This window comes from Eurosta solidaginis, chromosome 5 (genome assembly GCF_040869045.1).
Source record: "Eurosta solidaginis isolate ZX-2024a chromosome 5, ASM4086904v1, whole genome shotgun sequence".
In the NCBI taxonomy this organism is placed as follows: Eukaryota; Metazoa; Arthropoda; class Insecta; order Diptera; family Tephritidae; genus Eurosta; species Eurosta solidaginis.
In genome coordinates, this window is record NC_090323.1 from 127586697 (window position 1) to 127593595 (window position 6899).

Consider the following 6899-nt stretch of genomic DNA (forward strand, 5'->3'; position numbering starts at 1 on the left):
CCTGTCGTAAGAGGCGACTAAAATACCAGATTCAAGGGGCTGTGTAGCGCAACCCTTCAGGTTGCCAGCGCAATATATAGCTTCTCCAAACCCAATTGTCAACCTCACCTATCCGCGGTGAATCCTGTTTCACTAACAGACGAGGCTCTGGCGACCCCAAGCTCCTCATGGAACTTTGGGGTAGGGAGGGAGGGAATGGCCTGAAGATTTAATGTGGCCACATAAATCGTTCCCGAGATGGTCGGGCTAGCACCTGAATGGAGCAACCCTATCGCTACAACAACAACATCGTTCGATCGCAATCTGCATGTTACACTTTGCCAAGCTGCGACGCAGCCGCTGTCAGTGATATTCGTGACATGAGGGAAATAAGACCAATGAAACGACCAGAAACAACGCTTGCTCCCAAACCTGCCAAGACAACACGCTATGCATATACAGGCGCATCTACAAATGCCACAACACAAATTCATTCTGTATTCAACTCAAATGTTACAGTTAATAGACCACGACGTATAGGTAATGTAACAGCTTCCACGACAGTATCTTCAAAAAGGCAATTACCAACACGACATCAAATTGGAGCAGGTGTTACTGGTAGTGGTACCGTACGCGCTGTTATGACGAATACCACGGCGACAACGACAACAGCAACGAAAGCTGCCACCCATAACAAAAAAGCTACACCCAGTAGCGCCAGTTCCTCGATATCAACCACAGGTGCTGGAAAACCAACTAATAAACGTATACCGCCTTATGATTTTAAGGCGTGTCATAATGATTTATTGGATAAACATAAAATTCTTAAAGCAAAATATGAAGAGAAATGTGAGCAAAAGGGTTCGTTAGATGGACTACCAGAACAGCTTGAAGAATCACAGGATCAGTTATATAAAACCAAATAAGAACTAAAAAACCTTTACACTGAGCGTGATTGTTTAAATCAGCAACTGAAATCCTTAAATTTAAAGTTTGATTCCATTAGGGATCAATTGTGAAGACTAAGGAAGAATTGGAGTTTATAATGCATGGACATAAGATCGATATATTTTCATGCAAAGTTGGAATACTTTAAAAATACTCTAATTAGTTTTTTTTTTTCTTATAGATTCTAGAAGAAGCCCACGATAAACTTACCTATGAAGTACCACAGCTACGCGAACGATCCACACGTTTAACAACCGAAAATGAATAGTTATATGAAGATTTGACTGCCTGCAAGGAGCAACTGTTTCATGCAAACTTGGAACGTAAAGAATTACATAACACTATAATGGATCTGCGTGGCAATATACGCGTGTTCTGTCGTGTAAGGCCGCCATTCAATTTTGAAGAAGATAAAGTACTCTGTGGATGGAATTATATTGATGAATCCACAGTTGAAATACAAAACTACGATAAGAATAAAGGTGGAGCGCACACTTTCTCCTTTGATCAAGTCTTCCATCCTAATTCAAAACAGGAGGATATTTTCGAGATGGTGTCACCTTTAATACAATCTGCCTTGGATGGTTACAATATTTGTATATTTGCTTATGGACAAACCGGCAGTGGAAAAACATATACAATGGACGGTGTGCCGACCAATGCTGGAGTGATTCTACGCACAGTCTATTTACTTTTCGATTCCATTAAAAATTATAAACGTCTTGGTTGGGAATATGAAATACGTGTAACATTTTTGGAAATCTATAACGAAGTCTTATATGATTTGCTGAGCAACGAACAGAAAGATATAGAAATTCGCATGGCTAAACATAATAACGATATATATGTGTCAAATATAACTCAGGAGACTGTATCCTCTGCTTCACCTTTACGCGATTTGATGCATATGGGAAAAAATGAATCGTGCCACGGCTTCAACCAGCAGGCAATGAACGTTCATCACGTTCTCATGCTTTTACAAAAATTGAAATTATTGGTTTTCATGCCGAGAAAAATTAGACATCAGTCAGAACGATAAATCTTGTATATTTAGCTGGCTCTGAGTCACCCAAAACTAGTACACGTATGAACGAAACTAAAAATATAAATCGTTCACTATCGGAGCTGACAAATGTTATATTAGCTTTATTGCAAAAACAGGATCAAATACCATATCGCAGTTCCAAATTAAGGCATTTATTAATGCCTTCATTGGGAGGCAATTCAAAAACATTGATGTTTATAAATGTATCTCCATTTTTAGATTTAGATTGTTTTGTATTGTAATTTACGTAATTATTATTATTTTTAATAAACAAGTAAGCGCTACTTACATACACACAGAGTGTAACCCCATTTAATTTGTTGCGTCCCTCCCACAAATTGTCATCCTCCCAGCAGCTCCTTGCAACGGGACTGCTCCATATTCTCTTGCTCCGGGAAGGTATCGAACCCAATCCGGGTCCGTCTCCTGACCCAGGTCCTGAGAAATGGATTTGCTGCATCTGTCGGAAAAGAATCTTTTTAGGACGGTCATACTCTTGTCAGTGTTTCTCGTGTAAGGGATGGTTGCATCGGACAGGTTGTTCTGGGCTAGATCCCAAAACCAGACGTCCACGTAACTTCTATAAATCTTTTGTGGCTCCTTGCTGTTCACGCACTAGGACGTCTCGCTGCTGCTCGCGCCCACGGCGCCACCAACTCACACGGCTGATCCCAATCTCCGTAGTAGAGTCGGGAGCAATGCCGAGCATCAGCCCCTGTCCCCGTATTTTCCCCCCTCTTTTCCGGCAGCAATTGTGTATTTCAGGGAAACAGACTCTTAGTCCCTACCTCCCTTCGTACCGTTTGCCAGCACAGAATATATATGTTTGCGACATCCGCCCAATGCAGCTCCTGCCATGGACGGTGCCACTTTCCTAGATGTTCTGGTCTCCGCGACGGCAACCCCATCACGGGTTTCATTGCGCCATGTAGCCAGGCCGCATACCCAATACACCGGGTACCTCAATGCTTACCCAAGGACGTCCAGTCCCACAACAGCAGTCGCGTCCTAGCCTTCCACAACCCAGGCGTAGTCACCCGTCACTTACTCCCAGAGTGACGACCTCTCCCCCTATGCACTTCAGAATTCTGGAGTTAAACTGATTTCATGAAGCAGCACAACATCTGCATTGCTGCGATTCAAGAGACTAAACTCACAGCAAGATCTGCACTGCAGACCTGTTCTGGGTATAATGTCCACAGAAAAGATCGCAGGAGCGGAAATGGAGGCGGCCTCGCGTTTATCATACACCACTCTGTGCAATATCATATATTTGATCCCGACATCGACCGCAGGGACAGTGTCTTAGAACGTCAAGGCTTATCTGTCCGGTCAGGAGATACAAACCTAGAAATCATCAACATCTACATCCCTCCTGCCACCTGTTGCCCCAGTGGATACCGCCCTAATATCAGCGCCTTACTCACTGGCAACAATCGCATTATCTTAGGCGATTTCAATGCCCATCACGATCTATGGCATTCAAACTTGCGGGCGGATAGTAGGGGTGAGATGTTGGCGGATCAAATAGAAGAAACGACGTTCTGCCAAATAAACGGAGACGCCACCACACGTATGGTAGGAAGCTGTCACAGTTCGCCGGATATTTCAATCGTGAGCGCAGAACTTGTAATCTGCGTCAACTGGCAGCCGATGGTAATATTGGCATCCGACCACCTGCCTATACTTATTTCGCTCGAGCGTACCGCCGACTTCATCATCACAGAAAAACGCACTTTCATTAAAATTAAAAAAGGAAAGTGGGATGAATGAAATCCTTTACAGACAACCGCTTTGCTGCCCTCCCTATCCCGAATGATGCCAGCCAAGGAGAGCGTGCTTTCCGTAAGGTCATTGAATCCGCCTCGGCTCCTTTCATTCCCGCCGGTAGAATATCCGAAATTTGGTCCCACTTCCCGGCGGAGGCCGCAAGTTTAGCGAGAGAACGTGACCTTATAAGACAGCTCGATCCCGGCCACCCCCAAATAAGGGATATAGACCAACGCATCAGATTGCTTGTGGAGGAACACAAGCGGGCGAAATGGGAGGAGCACCTAAGCGGTTGTAACCTCTCTGCCGGTGTAGGTAAACTTTGGTCCACCGTAAAGTCCCTATCGAATCCGTCTAGGCACAATTAAAAAGTTTCCATCGCCTTTGGCGATTAAGTGCTGTCGGATGCGAAAAAATGCGCGAGCGCTTTCTGCCGACAATATATAATTCATTCTACGGTCGACAAAGATAGATGGAGGGCCAACAGACACGCACATAAACACAAGTTCAGCGCGTCACCAATTACCATCACCGCCGAAGAGGTTGAGGATGCCATCGGCCATGCTAAGCCATCCAAAGCAGTAGGGCCAGACGGCATAGCCATGTCGATGCTTAAAAGCCTAGGGAAAGACGGTTTCAAATATTTAGCACATGTCTTCAACTTGTCCCTTTCTACCTTTGTCATACCCGAAAAATCGAAAATAGCCAAGGTGGTCCCGCTACTAAAGCCTGTGAAACCAGATAACATAGGAGAGTGATATCGGCCGATATCTCTCCTATCGCCAGTAGCCAAGACGCTTGAAGCCATTTTGCTCCCCTACTTCAAAGCAAATTTGCAGCTAGCCTGTCATCAGCATGGCTCCAGAAAACTTCATAGGACCACCACCGCGCTAAATGCCATCAGCACCCAGATAAACTGCGGTTTAAATCACCCCCTACCATAGAAGAGTACTCGTTGCGCTAGACCTATCAAAAGCTTTCGATGCGGTCAACCATGGCACGTTACTGCAAGACCTGGAAGGGTCTACCCTTCCCCCATGTCTTAAAAGGTGGACCGCAAATTATCTGGGTAGTCGGCAGACATCGGTGCAATTTAGAAATGAAACCTCAAAACCAATAAGAATTAAACAAGGGGTGCCACAGGACGGTGTCCCATCCCCACTTTTGTTTAATTTCAACATATCTAAGCTACCTTCGCCACCAGAAGGAGTTACTATCGATTCCGAATGACTGCACAATAATGGCCACAGCAACAGAATAAACGGCTACCTCCCTGATCTCTCCGGTTTTTTCGCCTCGCGAAACCTGGCATTATCACCGACTAAATCCTCCGCGACCTTATTTACAACATGGACGTCCAAACTGTCGACCATTTTGAACATCCACGACGATGGCACTACGCTACCGACTGTCCTACACCCCAAAATCTTGGGTGTGACGTTTGATCAGGATCTACATTTTGTTCAGATAGCAGCCGCATTTGTACCGAAAATCCAGAGCCGTAATAAAATCCTCAAATCCCTTTCTGGCAGTACTTGGGGAAAAGACAAAGAAAAGCTCATTACCACATACAAAGAAATTGACCAGCCGATTGCATGCTACGCGTCCCCTATATGGTCGCCAAGCCCAAAATTACCCACTGGAAGAAGCTACAGGCCTGCCAAAATACTGCTCTAAGAACCGCCACGGGCTGTCTTCTTATGTCCACAGAACACCTTCTACATAATGAGGCGAGAATACTCCCCATCAGGGAGAGAAATGAGATGCTAACCAAACAGTTTCTGTTGAATACCCAGGAACCTGGGCATCCCAACATACATCTGATTGATGAGCCAACACCGCCTAGGGACTTAAGGAGTCATCTCCGTAAGCATTTTGAGGAAATACGGCACCTGAAACCTCACCCATATGAAGCAAAAAAAACCCAAGCAGTTCCTTGGTGAACTCCACAAACAGGAGTCGGAGCATTATGCCAGGAATCGCCCGGTGAATCCAGTACTCAAAGAACAGTACCCACAACTTGCGGAAGAGGAACTCATACTCTCCAGGAAAACGCGATTAAACTTCGTTCTGGATACTGTAACAGGTTAAACACTTACCTATCCAGAATCAACCCCGACATTTATGGTCCACCCCTGTTGAAACAGCAAGTTTCCTTGGACTCCCGTTAGAGGATATTGATGACAATTTGTGATGTATTGTATGTATGTATTTATTTGAAAATTTGTTCCTAGCACAACAATTTTGACAAATTATTTAACAGTGCTAGTAATGAATAGCACGGGCTATAAAAATTGAACATTTATAATAACAATAAATTAGATTAATCAAATTAAATTAAATATAACGGATAATAGTGAAATATTTATGTATGTAAATGTAAATCTTAAAACTAAAGAAAAGTAATTAATACATATTAAAAGACAGCAGTAGTGATGATAACCATTAGCCGGTTATAGATCGAATTGTATTTAACAAATAAAGAAAGAAGACACAGAGAAAGGAAAAGGACTTAGAAATGAACATTTTAACAACAACAATTTGAGATCCACTTTAAGAGTCGTTAAAAAAATGATGTTAGCTCTTTTTTGAAGTGCAGAGCATTACTTAAAAGTCGAAGACTTGTAGGTAGGGAGTTCCAAAGACGTATTGCAGTACCAAATAATTGGCGCTCAGAGGTTAGCGTGCGGTATCTAATGTGCTCAAGAAGAAGCACCGATCTTGATGATTGCAGAAAAATAAGCTTACGATTGTTATGGTCCACTTGGGAGAGTCAACCTTGGAACGTACCAGTTGGCTAGTGATAGGGAAAAAGGTAGGATTCACCCTCACTCATGTCTGCCTGGGGTGGTTAAAACAACATTTTGTTAGTTTCGTGCGGTTGGCATCGCCAAAAATTCCCATGACATTTGACGAATTTTCAATAACACCTGGCGCAATGTTGTAGGTGGCTCATCTCATCAGCTGATTTTATTCGTTCCATTGTACTGGCTTAGAGATTGTCAAAAGGAGATGGCAAACGCAAAATGCATCCGATGCATAGGCAATTATTCACTGCCGTGGTGGTAAAGTTTTACCTAATTTAGCGCACAACATTCCCGCAGAACCCAAAAGTCGCAAAGTTTTACGCTTTCTCTACGTTCCATTCACCTAACCT

General features: G+C 43.6%; 1 pseudogene; it reads left to right on the top strand.

Annotated features, from left to right (window-relative positions):
* Positions 1–257: 257 nt before the first annotated feature.
* On the top strand, positions 258–2214 carry LOC137254278 (protein claret segregational-like; annotated as a pseudogene).
* The last annotated feature ends 4685 nt before the right edge of the window (positions 2215–6899 follow it).